This window comes from Lynx rufus, unplaced genomic scaffold, assembly GCF_022079265.1.
Source record: "Lynx rufus isolate CCGP_SWC_20201006 ecotype Redwood Valley unplaced genomic scaffold, mLynRuf1.p SCAF_9, whole genome shotgun sequence".
Lineage (NCBI taxonomy): Eukaryota > Metazoa > Chordata > Mammalia > Carnivora > Felidae > Lynx > Lynx rufus.
In genome coordinates, this window is record NW_025814897.1 from 6,040,506 (window position 1) to 6,065,924 (window position 25,419).

Sequence of the window (25,419 nt, forward strand, 5' to 3'; positions counted from 1 at the left end):
GTTGTCAGGACAAGACTCCATGTGTGGGCTGCTACTCCCTCCCACCCCACCCCTCCCCGCTACCCCATCCCCCTCCTACACCACAAACATGAGGGGTGGAGAGGAGGGAAGTGGGGCACCTGATGCCTACTCCCAGAGGGGGATGATCAAGAGATTGAGATCTGCTTCCAAGTGCAGCAAACTCTGATCACTGTGTTTGTCCTCCTGAGGACCACGCATGTTCCAGAAACTGATCCTCGCTACCCAAATTGACAAGACATCACCATGAGGGCAGACTTAATTTAGATGGAAAGTGGTGACTGGCATACTCATGTCTGCTCTCGAGGGCACAGCTCTCCCTCCGCCCCCGTCCACTCACCTCCAGCTGTCACGTCACCTGGGAGACCGACTTGTCACCAGAAGATTTGTGGGAAGGATTCCACCCCAAACAAAGAAACCTGGGTGGTGTTCTGGATGCTACCCCGAGTCCGAGTCCACAAGGTAGTTCAGCTTTAACATGACTAGAAAATACACATCTGCCAGACACAGTGTGTGGTGTCTGTGCCTCTGACAATGACAGATTAGCAATCACAAATTCTTCCCAAACACTTGCTTTTTCAATGCTCTGTAACAGCCACCAAAGACTTCTGTCGTTACAACATACCTTCAAGATAGACATGTCACTATTTCCAAGATGACTGCCTCTCTTTCATTAGTTACATTCTAAATCGATGCCTTCTTTGGGGGGAAGGAGGAGCCCCTGAGGTCCCTGGCTGGGAGCTAAGAACTCTCTAATCTTATCAGAAACCCTCAGCCAAAATCATTTCCTTCCGAAAAGATTTCCACAGATGGAAAATCTCATTCATTTACGACACTTTATTAATTTTAGATTCAAATTATCATTTCCTTCCTTATTTTGTCCCCAAATAGTTGGAAAGGACATCATGGTGAATCTGCAGCTGAGTTCATGTCTCAAGTACATATATCAGATACCAGAGGTGGGGGTGGGGGAATGCAAAACTAGCAAAGTCCTTGTCTCCCATCAATGTATACTCTGGAGGTACAAAACAGCTCCAAAACCAGAGATAACAAAGAAATGGCATTCAGCATGTTGAAGGCGTGACACAAGGATGGGCCACCTGAGAGTTCATCGAGATGGAACATCAGATGGTGCAACCGGTTTGTGGAGGGGTCTCAATTATTGGGATTAAAAGGTGGAACCATTTTTCCTCACAGTTGCTGCCCAATGATATACTCTGTCAAACCCATCCTTCCTCCCGACGAGGTCTCATAACAGTTCAGTCACTTTTGACTTCCCAAAATGTCTTAGCTGAGACATTTCACTCTTGAACTTCAATTTCCCACATGATTCAAAGAGCTTCCCCCTTCCTGTACCCTCCCCAGCTCTAATTCCAGATCCCCCAGTGGTTCTAGCAGCTTGTTGTGCAGGAGGGGGCACACCTGCCCCTCACATGCTTCCTTACACTCCCCCTTCCCAGTCAGGGTGGGAAAGAGGAAGAGAGAGGAACTGACATCTTCCCTGACTGTGAGTTCTCAGCTCTTCCCATGGGTATCCAGGACCACTTTTCTAGGACAGAGAATGTGGGCTGTGGGCGGGTGGTCCATCCAACCTGCCCTGTTCAGTGAGGGGTCCTCTCTCTCCCCAGCAGCAACTCCAGGCGTCAGCAGTCATTTGTGTGATGTGGCCATCTCTTGGGTGCCTTCCATCCACATGGGATCCATCTTCCACACCTCCAGGTACAGGAGCAGCTTTGGGCCCATCTCTGTCCGGCAGTTCCAGGGTGACACCCTTTTCGACTCTCTCTTGCCCACATGCTGTGCTAACACAGATGCAAGTTAGCAGGCCCAACTAGGGGAGGACAGGCAAACACCCAGTAGAAGAGCACATCAGTCTCCCTTCCTTCCCACCCCATCCCTCGTCTTTACAAGTGGTTCTACCAAGACCTCCCTCCCTTCACAACAGGGACAGATGATGCCCACAGTTGCCTCTCTACACACAAGGTCTTGGGGAGAAAAACACAGTATTCTTAGACACACTGCATCACGCTTCCCAAAGGCACCCTCCCCACTGGCACAACTCTCCTTATATCAAGTATGAGGACTCGGAGAGGGGAAAAGGCAGTTGAAGGAACAGAGAGGCAATGTCAGACCAAGTCCCTGAAGTTTTTCAGTAAGCTATATGGAAAAATGGCTGCTGCCCACTTTGGCAGTGTTCTGTATTTAGATTATTACTACATGTAGACCTTTTTATTCCTGGCTTTGAAATCCTGAGATAACACACATGATAAGACATCCTAATGTAACGATTTGTATGAAATATATATATAACTTTTTCAATGATTCCAGAAAGACTGCAAATGTTGAGAATATTAGAAAGTTGGTTTACATCTCCCCTATCATCCATAGTTTTGAAGCTTTAGCTAAAATTTAGAGGCAGTAGCCATATGTCCCATTTAACAGCCTATTATATTTGGAAAAGAGACTTGACCCCTCACTTCAGGGATGAAAAATCATCTTCTGTGTTTCGTTTGACCTTCCTTAGCTACCAGATGTCCAGAAGTCCTTTAAATGTGCATAATTGTTCTTATAAAATGGAGAGAAAATAAAGCCAGAAATGTGCCTTACTATCAAAAATTCCTTCCTATCTTTGCTACGGGTAAGTAACCAACTTGAACTTATTTCCAAATTATAGAGACTGGGGGAAAGGAGACCCAATGCCTTCCCCTTTGATACTTTTTGGCTAGGTAGAACCCCCCTCAAAACTAAATTTGTATAAAGTGTAACAATAGCCATGAAGATGAGGCTCAAATGCAATCCTTTCATCCCAAGTTAAAAACCTGGTATGGGGGTGCAGGTGGTGATATGAGGGATGGAAAAGACAGTGAACAAAACATTCACTCTTTATTCAACTGACAAGTATTTTTTTGAGCACTTGTTATATGTCAGGTACAGTGCTGGGCTCTGTGCCCTACTGACCAAACTAAGATTTGAATATCATCTTTGGATTTGTTCATTAAAATAGCATTACCCTCAATCCCTATCAAAATAACACCAGCATTCTGCACATAGCTAGAATAAACAACCCTAAAATTTGTATGGAACCAGAAAAGACCCTGAATACCCAAAGCAATCCTGAAAAAGAAAACCAAATCTGGAGGCATCACAATCCTGGACTTTATGGTGTATTACAAAGCTGTAATCATCAAGACAGTATGGTGCTGGGACAAAAACAGACACAAAGATCAATGGAACAGAATAGAGAACCCAGAAATGAACCCAAAAATGAATGGCCAACTAATCTTTGACAAGGCAGGAAAGAATATCCAATGGAAAAAAAGTCTCTTCAGCAAATGGTGTTGGGAAAACTGGACAGCGACATGCAGAAGAATGAACCTAGACCACTTTCTTACACCATACACACAAAAAAAACTCAAAATGGATGAAAGACCCAAATGTAAGATAGGAAGCCATCAAAATCCTAGAGGAGAAAACAGGCAACAACTTTTTTGACCTCAACCTCAGCAACTTCTTACTTGACATGTTTCTGGAGGCAAAGGAAACAAAAGCAAAAATGAACTATTGGGACCTCATCAAGATAAAAAGCTTTTGCACAGGAAAGGAAATAATCAGCAAAACTAAAGGGCAACCGACTGAATGAGAGAAGATATTTGCAAATGACATATCAGATAAAGGGCTAGTATCCAAAATCTATAAAGAACTTATCAAACTCAAAACCCCAAAAAACAAATAATCCAGTTAAGAAATGGGCAGAAGACATGAATAATTTTCTAAAGAAGACTTCCAGATGGCTGAAAGACACATGAAAAAATGCTCAACATCACTCATCATCAGGGAAATGCAAATCAAACCCACAAAAAGATATCACCTCATACCTGTCAGAATGGCTCACATTAACAACTCAGGCAACAACACATGTTGGCATGAATGCAGAGAAAGGAGAACTCTTTTGTACTGTTGGAAATGCAAGCTGGTGCAGCCACTCTGGAAAACAGTATGGAGATTCCTCAAAAAATTAAAAATAGAACTACCCTATGACTCAGCAATTGCACTACTAGACATTTATCCAAAGGATACAAAAATGCTGATTCTAAGGGGCACATGCATCCCAACGTTTACAGCAGCACTATTGACAATAGCAAAGTATGGAAAGAAAAAGAGCCCAAATGTCCATCAGCTGATGAAAGGATAAAGAAGATGTGAGATATATATATATACACACACACACACACACACACACACACACAGTGGAATACTACTCAGTGACAAAAAAAGAATGAAGTCTTGCCATTTGCAACAACCTGAATGGAACAAGAGTTATTATGCTAAATGAAATAAGTCAGTCAGAGAAAGACGATATCATATGTTTTCACTCATATGTGGAATTTGAGAAACTTAACATAAGATCATTGGGGAAGGGAAGGAGAAAAAAATAGTTTCTTACAGAGGAAGGCAAACCATAAGAGACTCTTAAATACAGAGAACACACTGTGGGTTGCTGGTGGGTGTTGGGTGGAGAGATGGGCTAGAAAGGTGAGGGCGATTAAGGAGGGCACTTGTTGGGATGAGCACAGGGTGTTACATGTAAGTGATGAATCACTAAATCCTATTCCTGAAAAAAATATATATATATTGAAAAAAATAAAAAATAAAAAAGCAGTATCCCTCACTTTCACAGATGGCAAAATTTTCCACTGTTTCAAAGATGGACCTTTCCTACATTTCCCTAGCAATGAATGGAGATCCAAATTCAAGCTGTGTTACCCAAAGAGATCTGTATGTTTGGTCAGTTAGTACTCTGTGTCTGGATGTGCAGCTTATGAAGGTTTTAGGTATAGCTGTAATGCAGGTGTGAAGTTAGAAAGAATTCTGAGGTGCTTTCACTCCATGAGCAGCTAACAGGTTCCTCTTGGACTTGGTGTTTGCTTTGTAGCCATCTGATCTCAAGTTCTATTTGCTCGTTGCTTGGCCGGAGCCTTGGTCAGGCTGGAAGGTTGGCCATGACACTGTAGATGGGTTTATTTTTCACAAAACAGAGAATGGAAGAAGGGTTCCTGGCTCAAGAAAATGTATGCTCTCATAAAATATTACAACTTCTCATGGACTTCACTTAGGGCTTTTTAATCTCAGATCCATTTCCTCCTAATATGCAGAGATGCAAAGTGATGGGGAAAGACAGCCTAGGACTGAACTTCAGGATGTAGAAAGAGAAAAGACAATATTTCCATTGCTAAGTTCTTATTTCATAAAGCCATTTAATAACTGAGTATAAAATAAAGCACACACGTATCTACTTTATTTGCACCTATGCCTCCCACTGTGATCACATATAACTAGATAGTAAATCCAACTAACAGGCAAAAAAACAAAAGGAAAATGTTGAAGGGAACCTGTCATATTTTTGTTGTTTCTTCCTGGATGCATCATATTATATTAGGAAGAGTTCTTCAGCCAACAAACCCTAAAGGCAGCTTTCTTTGAAGCTCGCTAGTACTGTTGGAAGGGGCATTAGTTCAACTTACAAACTGCAGTTCATTTACTAAGGAACTTAGAATGAGGTGAAATCAGTCAACAGTTATTTACTGGGCATGACTATAAGCTGAACAATAAGTACTGGCCCATAATATTCATTAATCTATGGGATATAGCAATTATTACACATAACCATATTATTATTATTATGAAACAAGCATAAGACAGGATTCCCACTCTTAAGAAGCTTTAGCATCTATTTCAATAAATATCATTTTTTAACTTGCTACTTCTTACAGGAGGAGGTAAATCTACTTAGGAATAGATATTTGGGGGGCATCTGGGTAGCTCACTTGGTTGAATGACCGATTCTTGATTTCAGCTCAGGTCATGATCCCAGAGTCGTGTGATCAAGCCCTGCATCAGGCTCTGAACTGACATCATGGAGCCTGCTTGGGATTCTTCCTCTCCCTCTCCCTCTCTCTCTCTGCCCTTCCCCCACTTCGTGCATGCACATGTGTTCTCCCTCTCTCTCTCTAAAAAAAAAGGGAATAGATATTTGGGTTTGAGTAATTATGACAAAAGTCCATTCTCAGGCCAGGCTCATTCACAAGGTATGTGAATGCACTCTATTGTCTTAATCCTTTCTAAGGTGGATACCATCTTCCACGTGAACTTGGACTCCAAGTATCACAAAGCACTGCATCTAATTTTGTTTTTCATTTTTATTTTAGAGAGTAAGCATGCAAAAGCAGGCCCGAGGGGCAGAGAGAGTGAGAGTGAGAGAGAGAGAGAGAGAGAGAGAGAGAGAGAGAGAGAATCCTAAGCAGGCTCCATGCTCAGCACAGAGCCCCACACAGGGTTCAATCTCACGACACTGGGACCATGACTTGAGTCGAAATCAAGAGTCAGATGCTTAACCAACTGAGCCACCCAGGTGCCCCGGCACTGCATCTAATTCTGATTCTAAGATTCCAGGTTCTTGGTGAGGAGGGCCAAGAGATGCTGACTCAAGTTCACAGTATCTGACTTCAGAATAGAATCTGGTTTCCTCAAGTCTGCATGGGAGGCTTATCTTTACGTGAAAGCAAGGGATGTTACATAATCCTCGTTACTGCAGATGGCTGCTCCAACTCCAACAGACTGGGCATCACCACAAGGACAGGTGCTTTAATCCCTAAAGAAAACACTGAACAATTTGCATTTCTTCAATCAAGGAAGAAAGATTCTATTTAATGCATGTCGTCCAAATGACAAAGTATTTCGGGCAGCTAAGTAATTGGCCTGTACTATGGATATACTTGGGAATGCGATTTACTTTTTATCATCCTTGGTCAGGTCATGAATTGAAATCACAGTAGGAGCACAAGGCTGTCAGGGCTACAGCTAAAGAGGAAAGCAGGAGTTGGCTGGCAGAGCAACCGCAGCCAGCCAAGAAAACAGGCCAAATGAGGCTTAAAATGAAGTTTTCCTGTCTACATCTCACCAATTCGGACAAACCGGGGAAATAATTCTTCCCTTTTCCTACCCCACCCTCTTCCAGATGACATATACCATGGTCTCATTTACACTGATTATGACCATATCCACTACAACGGATGATCCTGCAATTACTCAGGTGGACAAGTAGGAGAAAATCTGAATTCAGAATCAGATTGCATTTTGGCTCCACTACTGACCAGGGGTTGACCCTGGGCAAATCACAACTTCTCAGAGCTTCCATTCTGCTATCTGTCATATAAAGATAACACATGACCCTCCTGTCTCATCCAGCTGTGCTAAGTCTTTTTTCTCTTTCCCTTTAAAGTCAAGCTTCTAGAAAAATGGAATAGTCACAGTCTTGATTTCTTTTCCTCTCATTCACTCCCCAACCCAAAATTGACCCTCCACTGGAAGGCTCTGACATCACTGTTGTTGAATATAACAATGCTCTACAAACTGTCACTTACCCTCAAGTACTTTGGGCAATACTGAATGCCACTGTTTTACCACTTCCGTGGCAATGCACTTTTCACGACAAAATCCTTCCCATTGTCCCCTTTAACTCGGGCTCCCCATGGCTTTGTCCTTGGGCTTTATTTGTTTAGTTGCTTTTTTTTTTCATTTTTTTCCAGTTTCATTGAGATGTAATTGTCATATAATATTATGTAAGTTTAAGGGGTACAACGTAATGATTTGATATAGGTACATATTGTGAAATGATTACCCCTAGTTAACATCTATCATCTCATATAGCTACAAGTCTTTTTTTTCCCTTGTGATGAGAACGTTTAAGATCTACTCTCTCAGCAAAAAACAAACAAACAAACAAACAAAAAAACTACTCTCTTAGCAACTTTCAAATATGCAATACCTAACTACAGTCATCATGCTGTACATTACATATCCATAATTGATTCCACATCAATTTGGTTAAGCTCATCCAGGCTATGGATTCAACTACTATCCATGAGTTGGTAACACTCTATGTGTCATGTAAATCCAGGTGATTTATCTCATTTAAATTTATCTCAGATATTTATACCTCATGTATATATATATACATGAGAGATGAGATATATATAATGCATATCTCATCTCTCATGTAAATTGATTTCATGTTATATCATATAAATTGATCTCATGTAAACCCAGGTGGTTGATCTCCAGGATTACCACTCTCCTAAAGTCCATTCTGCTTTTGGAACTACCCTCCCGAATGTCCTAGAGCTCTCAAAATTCAGAAAACCTAAAACCAAATTCATTTGGTTTATCTCCCCTTTTCAAATTGTTTTCCTCCTGTGTTCCCTCCAACCATCTAAAATCTGGTACCCATCTATGATCTGTTTTCAAGTTTCTATTTCCAAAGTATTTCTCAGATATATCTTTTACCTACTTTCTTGGTCCAGGTCCTTTTCATCTCGAATAGACTGTATTACAAGTGCCTATAAATTAATCCCCCTTCTCTTTTTTTAAATATTTTTTATGTTTATTTACTTATTTTGAGAGAGAGAGAGAGCGCGCACATGAGCATGAATGGAGAAGGGACAGAGGGAGGGAGAGAGAGAATCCCAGGTAAGCTCCACACTGTCAGGGCAGAGCCCAATGGGGGGGCTCAGTCCCAAAAAACTGTGAGATCATGACATGAGCTGAAACCAAGGGTCAGGCGCTTAACCAATTGAGCCACCCAGGTGCCCCTGCCCCTAATCTCCCTTCTCTTATGTCAGGTCCTTCTGAGGCATCCTCACATGGGTGCCAAAGTGGCTTTTCTACACAAATCTGATCATCTCTCTACCCCACCTTAAAATCTTTAGTGATTCCTATTACCCACCTGAATTGTGAGTAGAACAACTGTGAGTATGGAACCGAATGTCCCTGTACATCCTGGCTTCTTCCCACCTCACCAGTATCATTTCTTGTATCTCCATTGGGTTATAGCCATTTTGAGATCTCTTCCCCTTCCACTGGCTGTAGAACAACGTTGTGGATTTGCAGTAGGATGTCCCTTTCTAGAATGTTCTCTCTTATTTTCTGCTTATTTAAATCCCGTTGATCCTTCAAGCTCAGTTGCCATATTTTCTTCCTTGTTACATGGTCTCTGGCTGTCCTCTCGTTCCCATTCACCTCAAGTAGTTTAATTTCCTTCGCAATACCTTGTGCACACCTCTGTTCTAACATCTGTCACCCCATATTGTAGCTATCTTATTATCTGAGCTTTTCTGAGGACAGAGCACCACATCTTGTCTATCATTGTAATTATAACCCTGTCACAGCAAGGGTTCAGTAATTCCTGAATCTGCCCCCCCCCCATTTACTTCAAATTCTCTAGCAATTACCTGTTGCCCTGGTTTTCTGGCTTTTCCACTATTGTCTCCCACCTAGATTCTCCCTCTTGACTTAGCCTTCTTAAACTGACAATCCAATTTGACAGTCTGCCCAGGTTTGACAGCGGTTGGCTCAAGGTGGCAGCCTGTGAATTCCTCTATTCAGATTCATGCTCCAAGAGAGGTTAGCGCCATCTGGTCCCAATTTTCTAGGAGGGCAGCCCAAACCCAGTGCCCTGAACACCCACCTGTAGGTGTGGGAGACAAAGAAGAAAAAGGGACAGGCTGGGCTAATTCGAATGCCATTATCTCATTTTCTAACATCAGCGTTTCAGAAAATGATTACGTATAAAGATAGCAGGTGCTCTGCCAACAAGCATCACTGCACTGCTCGAAGAACAGAAAACCAGAGTGAATTGGAATAACTATAGGGAAAGAAGAGCAAGGTATGGTTTAAGAAAAAAATGAACAAAATTGTTCTTATCCTGCACTCCTGTGTGGTCTGTCATGATGCAATTGAGGGATGAGGATGTCTGAAGTCAGACCAAACAGTCATCTATTATTCAGTTTTGCTAGGCTGTTGCTGGAAGGTATGTGAAGGTAAGTATCTAATTAAAATGCCAGTCTCTTTATTGCCTATTCTTAGCTTTGAAAGATAATGAATGCTGTACCAGCAACGTGTAGACTATTTTGCTTAATGTGAAAGTCAAAAAAAACCCCACAAAGATTTAGATGGTTAACTGGGACATGTAACAGAATAAATTATAAGAACATACTCGCTGCATGCTTCCAGTCAATTCAAGATTCAACGGTCCTTAAACGTGAGACAGGAAACCATCCACACCCTAGAGAAGAAAAGAGGCAATAACCTCTTTGACCTCAGCCACAGCAACTTCTTACTTGACATATCTCTGGAGGCAAGGGAAACAAAAGCAAAAATGAACTATTGGGACCTCATCAAAACAAAAGTCTTCTGCACAGTGAAGGAAACAATCAGCAAAACTAAAAGGTAGCCGACAGAATGGGCAAAGATATTTGCAAATGACATATGAGATAAAAGGTTATTATCCAAAATCTATAAAGAACTTACCAAACTCAACACCAGAAAAACAAATAATCCAGTGAAGAAACGGGCAGAAGACATGAATAGACACTTTTCCAAAGAAGACATCCAGATGGCCAACAGACACATGAAAATATGCTCAAAATCACTCCTCTTCAGGGAAATACAAATCAAAACCACACTGAGATACCACCTCACACCGGTCAGAGTGGCTAAAATAACTCAGGAAACAACAGATGTTGGTGAGGATGTGAAGAAACAGGAACACTCTTGCACTGTTGGTGGGAATGCAAACTGGTGCAGCCGCTCTGGAAAATTATAGAGGTTCCTCAAAAAAATTATAAATAGAACTACGCTATGACCCAGCAATAGCACTACTAGGAATTTATCCAAAGGCTATAGAAGTGCTGATGCATAGGGGCACGTGTACCCCAATGTTTATAGCAGCACTTTCAACAATAGCCAAATTATGGAAAGAGCTCAAATGTCCATCAACAGATGAGTGGATAAAGAAGATGTAGTTTATATATTCAATGGAATACTACTTGACAATAAGAAAGAATGAAATCCTGCCATTTGCAACAACATGGATAGAACTGAAGGGTATTATGCTGAGTGAAATAAGTCAGTCAGAGAAAAACAGATACCATGTTTTCACATATATGTGGAAGCAGAGAAACTTAACAGAAGACCATGGGGGAAGGGAGGGGGAAAATATAGTTTCAAACAGAGACAGAGGCAAACCCATAAGAGACTCTTAAGTACAGAGAACAAACTGAGGGTTGATGGGGGAGGCGGGGCATGGGAGAGGGAAAAATGGGTGATGGGCAATGAGGAGGGCACTTGTTGGGAGGAGCACTGGGTGTTGCATGTAAGCGATAAATCATACGAATCTACCCCTGAAACAAGAGCACACTGTATACATTCATTGTATATTAGCTAACTTGACAGTAAGTTATATTATAAATACATACATACATACATACATAATTTTAAATTAAAAAAGAAGGTTCAGTGGTCTTACACCAGATATGCTGAAATGAAGTGTATAAATTAAAAATCCTAGCATTTGGAACTGTTACAAAAAACAAAATGTGAGATTTTCTAGACTTCATCCATTAACAATAGAGAATTAAGCATACGTCAGGTTTGTCCCAAATAAGCCCAAAGAGAACTTATTAAAGGAACTCATTCCAGCATTTACCCTTGGAGTACAGTACTTCTTCTAAATGATAGCTTTGAAGCCTGCTGGAAAATGTTTAAGCACTTACCATCACCCTGCACATTACCAACAGGACCACTGCTGTGAAGCACACGACTGTGTGGAACTGTGCAAAGTCTGCAATGGTCAGCTCTACGGCTGTGGTGTGATGGTGCCCCCTGGAGTTGGGCGGTGCTAGCCCTGGTGTGCCTTGAATCGCTTCTCTTTCCAAGCCTCAGTTCCTTCATCTGCAGAATAAGGCCTCATATAAGGGCATTCAGAGCATCTACCTAATTTTGAATCACTGTTAAAATGAAGGGAAACAATGCACGACAACGTTGAGCATGAGCTCACGAAATGCTCATGATATGATGATGATCACGCTTCTGTTTCAGGAGAGCTGGGCCCAAACCTAGTTTTCGAAGCCAAACACCACTGCAAGGTTTAGCACTTTCATCAGCCACGTTAGTATTCATGTACCTAGAGCACAGACATTCAAACCAGTGGTGTTGGGATATTCCTTTGTCATACAGTCATGTTAATAAATCTTAATAGCAATGAGGGTTAGAAATTTATAGGACCTCCTATTATCTGGGGTGAGAAAACCATCTGAGAGGTGAGAAGAAAGAGAAAAATAAAAGTCTTTGTAGAGATCGAGTCACCTTGTCTGGAAAGCCTAAGGTCAGATTGGTTTAATTCATACTTTCAAGGGGTTTTTACTTTTGACTATCTCTTCTTGCATCATGTGTATGATTCCCTGTGTTCGTTTGATATGGATCTAGATGGAACTCATTTAAAAACTCCACAAAATTAAGAGATTGATTGCTTTTTCTAATGAAGAAAGGTGGAAGCAAAAGACTCAGCATGAGACAAATGAGGTAATGATTAAATTGGAGTCCTCGGTGAAACAGCTCACTCTGCTGAGATTTCATAACAGAATTCAGGCTGCGTCCTTGGAAAAGCTTTTCCTCTTAACTTTAGCCTCTTTGGGAAATGGATTTGTTGGGCCCTATCTCTCTCTCCTTCTAAAAAGCAAAATCACTAAATGAAAATACAAACTTGTACCCAGAGTTCTATGGCAAGTGGAAGGCTCTCGTATAGAACTTAGTGTCTTATGATTCTTTACAACTATAAAATGCCACTTTATTAAGAACTAAACCACCTCTTTACTGCCAGCGTTAACTTTCCAGTTACACACTTTGAGGCACCTACTTCTTGTTCCCTGCTTTATTCTTGTCCCCTGTGCCCCATGTTTTGCTTCTGTCATGACCACAGCATAACAGGCCTTCATTAAAGGACTCTCAGTTTCAAGATGTGAACTGGACACATACTACACTCTTTATGTCTTTCACCAAACACCAGAAATGACAGGGTAATATATATGTGCATATTCACACATGTCCTACATCTACACACACACGTGTGGTATGTGTGTATAACAAGATAATACACAACCATGTGGAGAGACTCTAAGTTGAGTTAAACCCCCTAGAAACTTAACAATACCCCCATAGACTAAAAAACAGAGGCTAGATTTAGGGAAAAAATACATATGGGATTCCTGTGAGATTCCACCTGGAAGTCAGCCAAAATTTGGGGGAGCCCAAAGTCAGGACCAGAGGTGGTGGGGGCTGGGAGGGGAGGGCCACCTGACTGGGAGCCTCACTGAGTTCCACAGGGCTGTGCTCAAGTCACCATCTAATCTATCTCTATTGTCTACTTGGATGCTTCTTGCCCAAATAGGATCCTCTTTCCTCAGTTTCCTTCTCCTCCCCACATGCTGGCATTTGTTACTCCTCTCCAGCAGAGGGCACCTGCCTCCAAGGTCCCGTTCCAGGGCCATCTTGTCCAAGTTTACCTTGTTAAATCTCCTACTGGTCAAAATCATCACTCATCCATATCTGCACCTGATACTCACACACTCTTCATCTTGCCTAAAACTATGCCATTCCCCAATCTTGGTTTTTTTTTCAGAAGAGATATTTGTTATTTGTAAAATCTCCTTTAGTGTATGATCAATGTCTTCAGTGCTGTTATGTCTACAAATATGCAATACTTACAACAATAATACCATTATATTAGAATAGCATTCCCTAAGCACTTTATTACGTGAGATGCATTATATGTATATATGTATCCATCTATACCTGTGTGTGTGTTGACAGAGATGTGTGTGTGCTAACCACCATATGTAAGGTAGATATTATTATCTCCAGCTCACAAAAGAGGAAATGGAGGCTCAGAGAGATTTACTCTCCCAAGTTTTACAGCTAATCAAAGCTCGAGTGTGTAAGCACTACACAAAACAGGTGGCTGCACCCATTTTTTAGAGTTTTTTAGAATTTCACTTTGAAATTCTATTTTTAGGATTTCATAGTGCAATTTCTGTCAATATAGATTAACTAGGAGGAAGCATCAATGCAAATTGTCACTGACACCACATAACAATTTAAACATTATTCATCTCAAAAATATTTCATTTGTTTTCCACACCCTTTCATGTGGTGATCATCACATAGTGTCAACATGCAAAGCTGACCAGATCCCACAGATCTGAAACATCCTTCTGCTTAACTCCACATGAAATCTTCTTCTTATTTGGGTTCTACCTTCTTGGCACTTAAAGTTCTTGGATTCATTCTCTGGTTTCGTCTCGTGAAATCCCAGTGGGTATCATTTTCACAGAGCTTAACTGAACCCAAGTCAAAGTTTACCCTGGGAATGTTCTGATGGAGCTAGTAGGAGAGACTCCTCAATTTTTGTCTCACAATTATCTTAATATTTAGATAATCTTTGAACATACACTTCCATATCAATATCCCAAACAAACCAGCATCTGTAACCCTGATGAAGTGATGGTCCATGTGTTCCAGTCTCTGGAGCACACGGAGTTTCACAAATGTCACTCAATGGTCATCCTCTGTGAGGCTGACCTGTATATAAAGCTCAGCTCTTTATGCCCATAAGAAATCTCACAGTGGAGATACCCTTCTGAGGCTGATTCTGTTCACCCTTGAACTTTTTCTAACCATAATGCAAAGTCCTTTTCTTCAGTCTTCGATGTATCACGTTTCATTTCTGGCAAATAACCTACCAGTGCTTCTAAATTCAGTCTATATGGCCACCACCATGTCCCCATGGGATCTAGTTCTGGCATGAGGATCTGGTCAACTAAGGTTGGAGTTATTCACATCTGGCTTAGGCTTCCTCTGAGGAGCCACAGAGGTCTATCTCCTTGAGAAATTGGATATCCATGGATATTGGGATAAAACATAATTTTCATTGCACTGTTTCTTAAAGGATTCCTTTAGACTTTCTCAATTTAGTGAACTCATGTATAAGTTTAGTTCTGCATCTGGTACATCCACCCCAAGTAGAGTATCATTGACAACCTGGATTTCAGCCTACCCACCAGGATGTGTTTGTTGCTATCCCTGCTGCCATCAAAGCTGCCCTCCTCTCCACTATCATCATAAAGTCTGTTAGCCACAGTAATAGGGTGCTCTTGGGCTGGGTATAAAAATGTCCTCTTGACTCAGGTGACAAAGCAATGAAGTTATACTAAGTTTCAGCTGAGTACTGAGAGTACTGAGTACTCTCTGAGTACTGAGTACTGAGAGTACTGAGAGTACACTGTTGGACAAGCCCCCCAAGAGTAGCCCTGCTAGAACTACAACCTTTGTGTTTCATGCTCTGGGAAGTATCCCAAAGCACAGTTGATCAGAATGGTAACAGTGTTCTGAGATTCGATGCTCTTAAAAAGGAGACTGCATCCTCTGCTTGCATCTGTCAAAGGACATGAGGAGGTTCTGATACACAACCCCCATGAATACATCTTACAATCCTTTCTTCATCTGGCCAGTTGTCTAGTTGTCCACACACTCCTGAGCTCCTCACTCACCAATTCAGCCCTAAAGCAGGGAGAAACTTCAACTCATCCACCCCATCCTGAGCAACTTCTGATGTCTCCATCTCCCTCACTCTACCCTCTTACTTCAGATTCACTGGACCCATCCTCCCCTGCCAGTGTCCTCATTGTACATCATCAAAATACAGGAGGTAATTTGGCAATTAAAGGGCAAGTGGAAATGCAGCAAGCAAGATAATATTTTCCTGTGTGGATTGGGGGAAAGGACAAAGTCTGTGAACACCCACATCAATAATTTTCTTCAATTATTTATCTACTTATTGGTGAAAGATTAACATTTTAAGTTTTCCATTCTCCTACTCCATATTTTTTATTTCAAATAATTCAGATGTTAATGAGGTAAATACTAATTTATGTTATATAACATGCGCTATTTTCAAATAGAAAAATATTTAATTCATGTCTTAAGTTTCAAAACAAAAATTCAAAAAGTTACTTAAACATAATCTCTAACTTTCACAATTTCATTGCTTTATAATATTTTGCATATTAAGCCTTATCATTGTCTTATTTTTTAAGTAATGTCTATACCCAATGTGGGGTTCACACCCACGACCCCAAGATCAAGAGTTGCATGCTCTAGTGATGGAGCCACCTGGCACCCCTCATTGTCTTTTTTTGTGCATTTCTTTCTCAACCTGAAAACACTTTTGAGGTCATATCTGTAATGAAAGTACGGAAGTGAACTACTTAAAAGCCTTGCATGTATGAAAAAGGTTTGTGAAGCCTTTGAACTTAGAATTATTGAATCAATTTCTCCTCAGAAGTCTGTAGCTGTTTCAGTTTTCTAACCTTTAATACTGTGGAGAATATTATCTTTCTTCCTTGTTGGTAATACACTTCCTTTGCCTGGATGATTTTAGACATTTTTAGTTAAAACTTGAAATTCAAAAATACCAACTATGGGCTAAGATATTTGTTAATTCTACCTCATACTTGGGGAGGTCTTTTGCTCTCATAATCTTTCTTCATTTCAGAGAATATGTGCCACTATTTAATTTACCCTTCACCCACCTCAGCCTCTTCTTCTGGAATTTCTAAATTGTAGCTCCATGTCTATTTTCTTCTCAAAGTTTCTGTCTATATTTATCTAAAGTTCTTGGAAAATATCTGAAACCTGTCCAAATTTTCTGTGCTCTTGATCTTTGGAAATATCTAGAATGATGCTCACACTCAAAGGAAGGTGATGGTATTTGTGGGAGATTCTGTTGGTTGCTTAACACGACATCTGTTCCAAGAGGCTTTCTCAATCTCCCCTGTGGTTCATGGCGATGGCCTTGTGATGCCATCCTGGTGAATGAGATGCAAGCCGGGGTTTTAGGGGGTACAGGGTGACTCTATAAAATGTTACCGTTCTTGATGAAAGAACAGATGTGACTGATACCAACTTTTCCCATTTATTCCTGCTTTCAACATAGACCTGATGCCTAGAAAGGCAAAAACAAACAAACAAACAAACAAAAAACCTGGTCACATTTTGTGACCAGGATGGAAGTCTAAAAGAACTGCAGAGTGTAGAGACACTTGTCATAACAATTTGGAATCAGCTAACCAACACAGCAGTTGCCTGCCCAAGATCTCTTGTTATATGAGATAATTAAAAGTTTTTATTTCATAATTCACTGTTAGTTAGGTATCCTTCTACTTGCAGCTGAACACATTTTTACCATTTCAGTATTTCTCTCTTAACAAAAGAACATACAATCTTATGCCTTAAGAAAGCTCTGCTCTTCACTTCGAGTTATTTGGTTGATAGGCTCACTTTATCAGTCTCAACACAGATTTCACTGGGATTTCCCACAGAAAGGTCATGGAGGACTTCTGTTCCTGCTAAGTCTCACCAGGTCACATCTAGGAGTCTCTAGGGGAATCTCATAGAGTCCAGTTTATCACCTCTCCTACTCCAGATCCTGTTAATGTCTACTACCCATGAAGCCACGGAAGGTGCCTCATTGTTGCTACAGTGTTGGATGCCTCCCATTGGAATGCTGATGTTCATTTCAAGTAAATGTCTTCTGATGTCCTCAAATCTGCTGACTCTGAAGACATTAGAGCAGCACTTTGTTCTACACATAAATGGAAAGGATGCTGGTAATAACTACACAAGTTACTGAGCACTCGCTGTGCCCAGCCTAAATGATTTACACAGAGTATCTCACTTCCAATTAGCATATGTTACCTTTATTTTACTAATAGGTTAAGTAACTTGGCCAAGATCACAAAACGAGTGGTGGAATCCAAAGTCAAATTCAGACTTGACTCTCCAACATCTAGCCTGCTTGCCCCCTGCACTGTTACCTGGGACCCCAAGAAGAATGGAATGTTCAGCTGGGAGTTTCCATGGAGACTCTACGATAAAAAAGATATAAAATTCCAAAGTCATGTGTTACAACAGGTATCGACTAGTCAGAGAAGATTTGTGAAAGTAGAGCAACAGAGTATTGCGAGAACCACCAATTCCCCAAAGCAGAGGGGGGAAAGGGCAACTCTATTTCCTTCATCTAGTCTGCAGAGAAGACTTTCAGTGGGATCACCTGGAAAACTTGCCAGGTATTTTCCAAAGATGAGAACAAACAATGGACTAGAGTGTGACACCTGCCTGAGAAACCTAATGGGTTCTTGTCCATTGCAATGTGACCAGCTGGACATTTCAATTATAGGAGCAAGGTAAGCACAGTTGTGTTGCCCTTCCCTCCTCACTTTTATGAGTCAATGAATTCAGGAATGTTATCCATGAACCAAATGTGGGCCCCAATGGGACAGAGAGCTAGTAGGAAGCCTGCCAGAACGCTAGGGCTCATAGACAAGTGACAATGAAAGAAGAGAGTTCATTACACACCTCACAACCAGGACAGCCCAGCAGGAGAACCTCTGAAATGCCAACAATGCAGGCATAGGACAGTCAATGTTCTACATCTGCCAGACTCAGAGAGCCCAAAGTCACCTTAAGACCTATTTACTGAAACTCTCCAGCCTGCGTTACCCTTTCCCACTGCAAATTCCAACTCCATCAGGAGGAATCAGTAGTAAGAGTAGCTAGTGAAGGGAGGGCGGGGGCGGGGAGATCAAGGAGAAGTCAACTATTCCCTTTTTCAGAGAGGGTAGGTGCCTACCCACTACAGGCCCTAACTGGAGAACAGGGAGTCTATATCTTGCAATGAAGAGTTTTCTAACATATTGGATTGAACATTTTAAACTATGGAATCAGGGCAACTAAGAGTTAACTAACCTTAAATATTAGTTACCAAATACTAATCAAGAGAGCAATGAACCAGTCCAGGTTTCATCCAGGGGTATGGAAAAAACTTTCTCCTCTGTATGAATTTTAAAGAACCAAGAGAAACAAAATAAATTGCATTCAGCTGTGTTGTCAACATATCAACACACAAATATACACTGTCTACATCTTCCTCAGAAACCCTAAAAAAAACACAGCTTCTTTAGCTTTTGCCTAGAACCTTATTCCTCCATAGGGCTTAAACAAAATCTATGGGAACCGAGTGAGAAAACAGACACCTTACAGGACTTTTCATACTTCACCTGTAACTCAGAGATCCACTAATTCTCTTCCCAATGGAGCCCCAAAACTCAAAACCTTCAGGCAAATTAATGGAATACAGATTGATGTCTCCTGGGCCTTCTTACCCATTCAGCAAACACACACAGTCATGTTTTAATCACAGTGATGTCTCAGGATAATATCCCTGCTACACTAGCAAATAATTAACCCAGGTGTCACAACCAGGGGCAGTACCACCCCCTAGGGGAAAATCTGGAAATCTAGGAGGACAACACTGTAATTGTGCCCCAAAATTAAGCCAATGAAGAACACAATCTTTTGTTCTATTACAGTAGGCCATTCCATTGATGTTTAAAATTTTATATTAGGTTATATAATCTATGGATTTCATCCAGATAGTAAAGATGGTGTTAAAAATATTTATTATGAAAATAAGAATTGGGTCCGATATGATTGGTCACAACTGGACTCACTCTATATTATTCATCCAACCTAATTTTCTCTCCAATTTGTATATCCATTTTTTTTTGCAGGTGCAAATTTTTATTTTGAAATTTTTCACACATTTAAGAGAGTTGCAAGAATAATACATGAAATCCCTGTTTGCTATTCCCCTATATTCACTGGTTTTAGCATTTTGCCTTGTTTGCTTTATCTCTTTATATACATATTTCCCACCCAACCATTTGAGAGCTGCTTGCAGACTCTGACCTTTCATCCCTAAATACTTCAGTGGGCATCTCCAAAGAACAAAGATATTCACCTACACAACACAACACAATGATTACACTCAGGAAATTTAACGTGAATAAAGAACTAGTATCCAAGATACAGTCCCCATTCAAACTTTGCCAATTGTTCCAAAATCAAATTAGGTCAACTGTTCCTTTGTGGTGGTTTTCTTCTTATTTTCTTGTTCTTCTCCAGGTATTAATCAGGAAGCACACATATTTGCATTTAGTTGGCAAATTTCTTTAGTCTCCTCTAACCTAATCAGCTCACCAGCCCCTTTGTGTCATTGACAATGTAAGAGTACCAACCACTTCTTTTACAGTATGCCTCAAAATCTGGACTGTTTCCTGATGAGAAGATTCAAGCTAAACATCCTTTTGTTGGAATATGACAGAGGCCATGTTGTGGACTTCTCAGTGCATCCCACTGGGGGAAAAGAAAGCCATTTTATCCCATCACGGTGGAAATGCTAACTTTGATCATTTGGTTAAAGACATACCCACCAGAGTTTTCCAATGAAATATTACTCATTTGTGTATGTATATAAAGTGAATTTTTAAAAAATTAACTCCTAGAAATACTTGTCTGGAGAGGGAAACCAAATGCTCAGCACAAAAATGCAGGCAATCCCACCATTCACTACTTTTTGCTTGCCATTTTAGATTCCAGAAACTCAGCCCTTAAGATGTTGCTAATAAGTGACTTCAACAATATTCCATATAATTGTGTTCAATTAGCATGCATTTAAAGAGTAAAATATTAAAAAAAAAAAAAAAAAAAAGGGGGCGCCTGGGTGGCGCAGTCGGTTAAGCGTCCGACTTCAGCCAGGTCACGATCTCGCGGTCCGTGAGTTCGAGCCCCGCGTCGGGCTCTGGGCTGATGGCTCAGAGCCTGGAGCCTGTTTCCAGTTCTGTGTCTCCCTCTCTCTCTGCCCCTCCCCCATTCATGCTCTGTCTCTCTCTGTCCCAAAAATAAATAAACGTTGAAAAAAAAAAATTAAAAAAAATAAAATAAAATAAAATAAAGAGTAAAATATTTGTTCAAAAAGGAAGGTATTTAAGTAGATATGGTAGAGAAAAGTTAAATATGCACTTTCAGTTATTTCATGCTTTCTTGTGCTCCAATTGAATGAACTCTATTCTTTACCGCAAACTGCATTTTCAAGTACTTTGTATTTCTATGTGTCTGTCCAGCTCCTTTTGGGCCCAGGCTATATGTCAAGTCCAACTTCCAGATAAGTAAGTATCTGGAAGAGCAGAATGTCATTACCACCATGTAAAATCTCTTCAGAGAACATGTTTTATTAGAGATAGCTCTTTGAATTCAAAGAATTCATAAGATTAAATTATAGTAAACCCCCTTGGGAAAAAAACAGTCTTTGTCTTTTTATATAATATCATATGCTTCTGTGGGCATTGAATTCCTTGATCAGTGATGTGCTGATTTGGTCCATTTGGTTCTCATTTAGAGTATTTAAAGATGAATCTTGGGGTGCCTGGGTGGCTCAGTCGGTTGAGTGTCTGACTTCTGCTCAGGTCATGATCTCACGGTTCGTGAGTTCGAGCCCCGTGTATGGCTCTGTGCTGACAGCTCAGGGCCTGGAGCCTGCTTCAGATTCTGTGTCTCCTTCTCTCTCTGTTCCTCCCCCTGCTCACACTCTGTCTCTATCTCAAAAATAAATAAAGATTTAAAAAAAATTGAAAGATGAATCTTAACAGACCATAATAGCTTAGAATATTTAAGTAAGGTCTAAAAATGAGCAGTGTATTTCCTACTTACTAGAAAAGTAAGATCCTCTGAGTATTACCAACACTGTGTCGTTGTACAGAAATTCTAAAAAATTATGCCAGCTAATAATACATCTCAACAATGCCTTGTTCCTCATTCCCTTGAGTTATATTTTAAAAAGAGAGAGATGGTTAATTTGTTAAATTCAAGTAAGCACAGGAAATTTTATTAGAATATGAAAAACTGTTTTCTGCTGTGAAACCCAAGTTGCATATTAAGAAGAGTGCATATGTAGAGAACAGTTCAAACTCTCACCTTGACCCAAATAAGACCATGCTCAGCCAAACTCCAGTCACCAATGCAGTTTGGTATTATGATAAAATGTCACTGTATGGTATCAGGTCTTCTGTAAAGAAGACAAATAGGGAACATCTGGAAAGGGAAAACCAGTATTTACAACTTTGTCTCTGTTACCCAGCACTTATCTGTGCACTGGGTATACATAAACTCATTTCATTTCAACAATTTTGTGATGTTTTTCTCGTCCCACCTCCACTTTCATGAAACTCTAATCAGCTTAGAGCCAGATTCTACCTTTTTTGTGTTCCATTCCCAGAGCCTCGCACAATGCCTGTCTCAGAGTAAGTACAACAGAGCATTTAAATAATGTGCATAAGGCCACACAATTATTAACACACGACCACACTACTCCAAAATCTTTTTCTTTACAATGCTCCATACACAACTTCCTGTATTAGTTAAAAAAAAAAAAAAACAAACAAGTAAATAAATTGAAGTGGGTTGCATTTTCCTTGCTGCTACAATACTTTCATTTAAAAACCAAAAATACATATAATGATATTCATTTACTGACTTGTACAGTGCATCCAGTGGGCAGTCTGACATTGAGCTGAACTATACGATAGTAACTACAATGAAATATCGCTGTGTAAATAATGATCAACACTTTAACATTCAGAGGTACATACAAAAAAGATAACTAATAGGAAGGTTGGCATATTTTACTGTTTATCATTAAAATGTTTCTTAATGGAGACTACCAATTTGAAAGGTAAGATTGATGAAAAATATTAACTATGCAATAAATTCCATGACTACATATTTCACAAAGATTTATACATTCCAGATGATCATTCTGGAGCCCAGAGATACTGATAAATCATCAAGAAATAAATGCACTTTTTACTAGTAGAGACTGTGATATTTGAAAATTACTGCTGCAAGACTCCAAAGTTTCATCAATTTTTATCAAGATGTTTAAGGGACCAAGAGTTTCTGAGTATGTCTAACTCAGGGAAGGAATGACCTTTTCTGTCCAAAAGCTGACTTTCTACCATTGTGTTGAGGGCATTAATTCATGGATTCTCTCTCAAGTACTATATCCATTGATCCAGTGATCCATTCTAATGATATAAAAATACAGAGATAAAAGGAAGGAAAGAGTGTTAGTGATTTAATTTAACTACTACTCTTTATGGTTACCATGGGACCATAGAAGCTGACAGAAAAGAAAATGGTGCATATACCAAAGATGCATAGAGAAGTATCTCTGAAAGAGACCTAGAACTCTTTTCCTTGTTGTTACTTTAGTAACACTGTTCCTTCAACTCTACATTGATATGCCCCTGAAATGTGTGACCAAAAGTCCCAGCCCTTATTTTATTGTAACAAGATGAGTGCTAGACCTTGTAAATGATCTACCTGAATTTTACTTACTCCCTTCCAGGTTAATTTCTTAAAACACTACTTCAAGTAGGTTATCTTCTTTCTTAACATCTGCACTAATGCCACAATACTCATAGGAGAAGGCCATAATTACTTAGACTCACGAGATTTCCGAAATTTGTCCCAAATCTTTCAGGGTATTCTCATCTCCTGAGAGTTCCTTAGATGACTTCTGTAAACACACTTGGTTTACTTGCTAACCTCCAAACATGCCTTTGTATTTTCCATTTGCACTTTCCTTACACTATTCTATCCAACCAGGACATCGTATCCTACTGGTCCACTAAATATTATCCACTGACTCAGTAAAATCCATACTTTTCTAAAATTATCCCATCCTGAACTAACTCTCTCATTCCTTTGAGATCCTTTGGACACGACATGCAAGTTCTTCAGTTCTAAAATATAATTAAAAATTTTAACATGAGGGGCACCTAGCTGGTTCAGTGGGTAGAGCATGAGCCTCTTGACTGCGGGATTGTGAGTCTGAGCCCACAGTGGGTGCAGAGATTACTTAAAAATAAAAAATCTTGGGGCGCCTGGGTGGCGCAGTCGGTTAAGCGTCCGACTTCAGCCAGGTCACGATCTCGCGGTCCGTGAGTTCGAGCCCCGCGTCAGGCTCTGGGCTGATGGCTCAGAGCCTGGAGCCTGTTTCCGATTCTGTGTCTCCCTCTCTCTCTGCCCCTCCCCCGTTCATGCTCTGTCTCTCTCTGTCCCAAAAATAAATAAACGTTGAAAAAAAAAATTTTTTTTAAATAAAAAAAAATAAAAATAAAAATAAAAAATAAAATAAAAAATCTTTTTTTTAAATGTTAATGTGATTAAGCCTTTCATAATTTAACATCTTTTTTTTTATTTTTTAATGTTTATTTTTGACAGAGAGAGAGAGAAACAGAGCTTAAGTGGGGGAGGGCCAGAGAGAAAGGGAGACCCAGAATCCAAAGCAGGCTCCAGGCTCTGAGCTATCCACACAGAGCCCAACCTCACGGACCGCGAGATCATGACCTGAGCCGATGTCAGACGCTCAACTGACTGAGCCACCCAGACGCCCCATAATTTAACATCTTAAAACTTTAATCTCCTTGAGGATAAAAAGCCCATTTTACTCTTCTTCACACGTCCACTCTGCTCAACACAGTCTGTTGTTTATAGCACTCAGTAAATATTCTCTAATTTGACTCGACCCTTATTGAATTAACAAACCGTGAGAAATGGAAGGAGACCAGATTGCAAAACACAAACCATGACCTTTCTCAGTGCCAGATTTCACAGAAAATTGGTCAAATTTGGTGGTTGACTTTTAAAATACAGATTGACAATCTTTCTTGATGGTATAGACTTAAAACTGCCATTTTACCATAGGGTTTTTTTTTTCTTCAACCATGTGTTCTATATTTGCTTTGTCTTTTTTTGTCTTCTGTTATTACACATCCCTGTCTATTAGCTGCATAGTGATACACACTTCTTCGATGGTTCTTCCACTGGTCACCTTAATGATTACATCATGCAGCCCTGAGTTTTCAAAGTCCAGTGTTAATGGGTACTACTGCTTTTTCAATTTTTTTTTTTTTTTTTTTGAGAAAGAGAGCAAGTCGGGGAGGGGCATACAGAGAGAGAGAGAAAGAGAGAGAGAATCTTAAGCAGCCTCCATGCTGAGCATGGACATGGGTCTCATGGGTTCGTGAGATCATGATGGAGCCGAAATCTGAGCCACCCAGGTGTCCCTCTGAACACTCTGCAGACTGTGGACACTTTAACTCCACTGACCTTCTATAACAGACTGTATTTTCCAGAAATGAATGTAATAATATTTTCATTCTGTATGCTCTTTTAATACCCTGCCCTTCCCCTAGCAAAAGGTGAAGTCTACTTCTCCTGCACTTGCAACTGGGTACATCCTTGGGATTGCCTCAACAAATAAAATGCTGCACATGTAATGCAGCTTGGCTTCTGGAATCAGTAATTAACCCCAGTGGCAAAGTGATAGGAAATGTTGGATTTCTCTGGATACTTATCTCTCCTAGATTCTACTACATTGTGAACTCTTTTCTGTACCTTCAAGCAGGTGGATTTGGTTTGCCTTACATTTTTCTAGATACTTCAGCTTCTGTGTGTGAAAGCTGGCTCGTATTTCCTAGTCTGCCACTACCAAAAGCAGAAAGCTTTGGCCAAATCATTAACACTGGAGTCTAACTTCATAGAGAGTGC

At 40.3% G+C, this 25,419-nt stretch overlaps 1 long non-coding RNA gene across 1 annotated transcript; it reads right to left on the reverse strand.

Moving 5' to 3' along the window:
• Positions 1-1,007: 1,007 nt before the first annotated feature.
• Positions 1,008-23,664, reverse strand: LOC124505361 (uncharacterized). Its single transcript, XR_006960643.1, has 2 exons — positions 21,781-23,664; positions 1,008-1,815 (listed from the first exon to the last, which is right to left on the reverse strand). It is a non-coding gene; the product is annotated as an uncharacterized LOC124505361 (long non-coding RNA).
• Between the last annotated feature and the right edge of the window lie 1,755 nt (positions 23,665-25,419).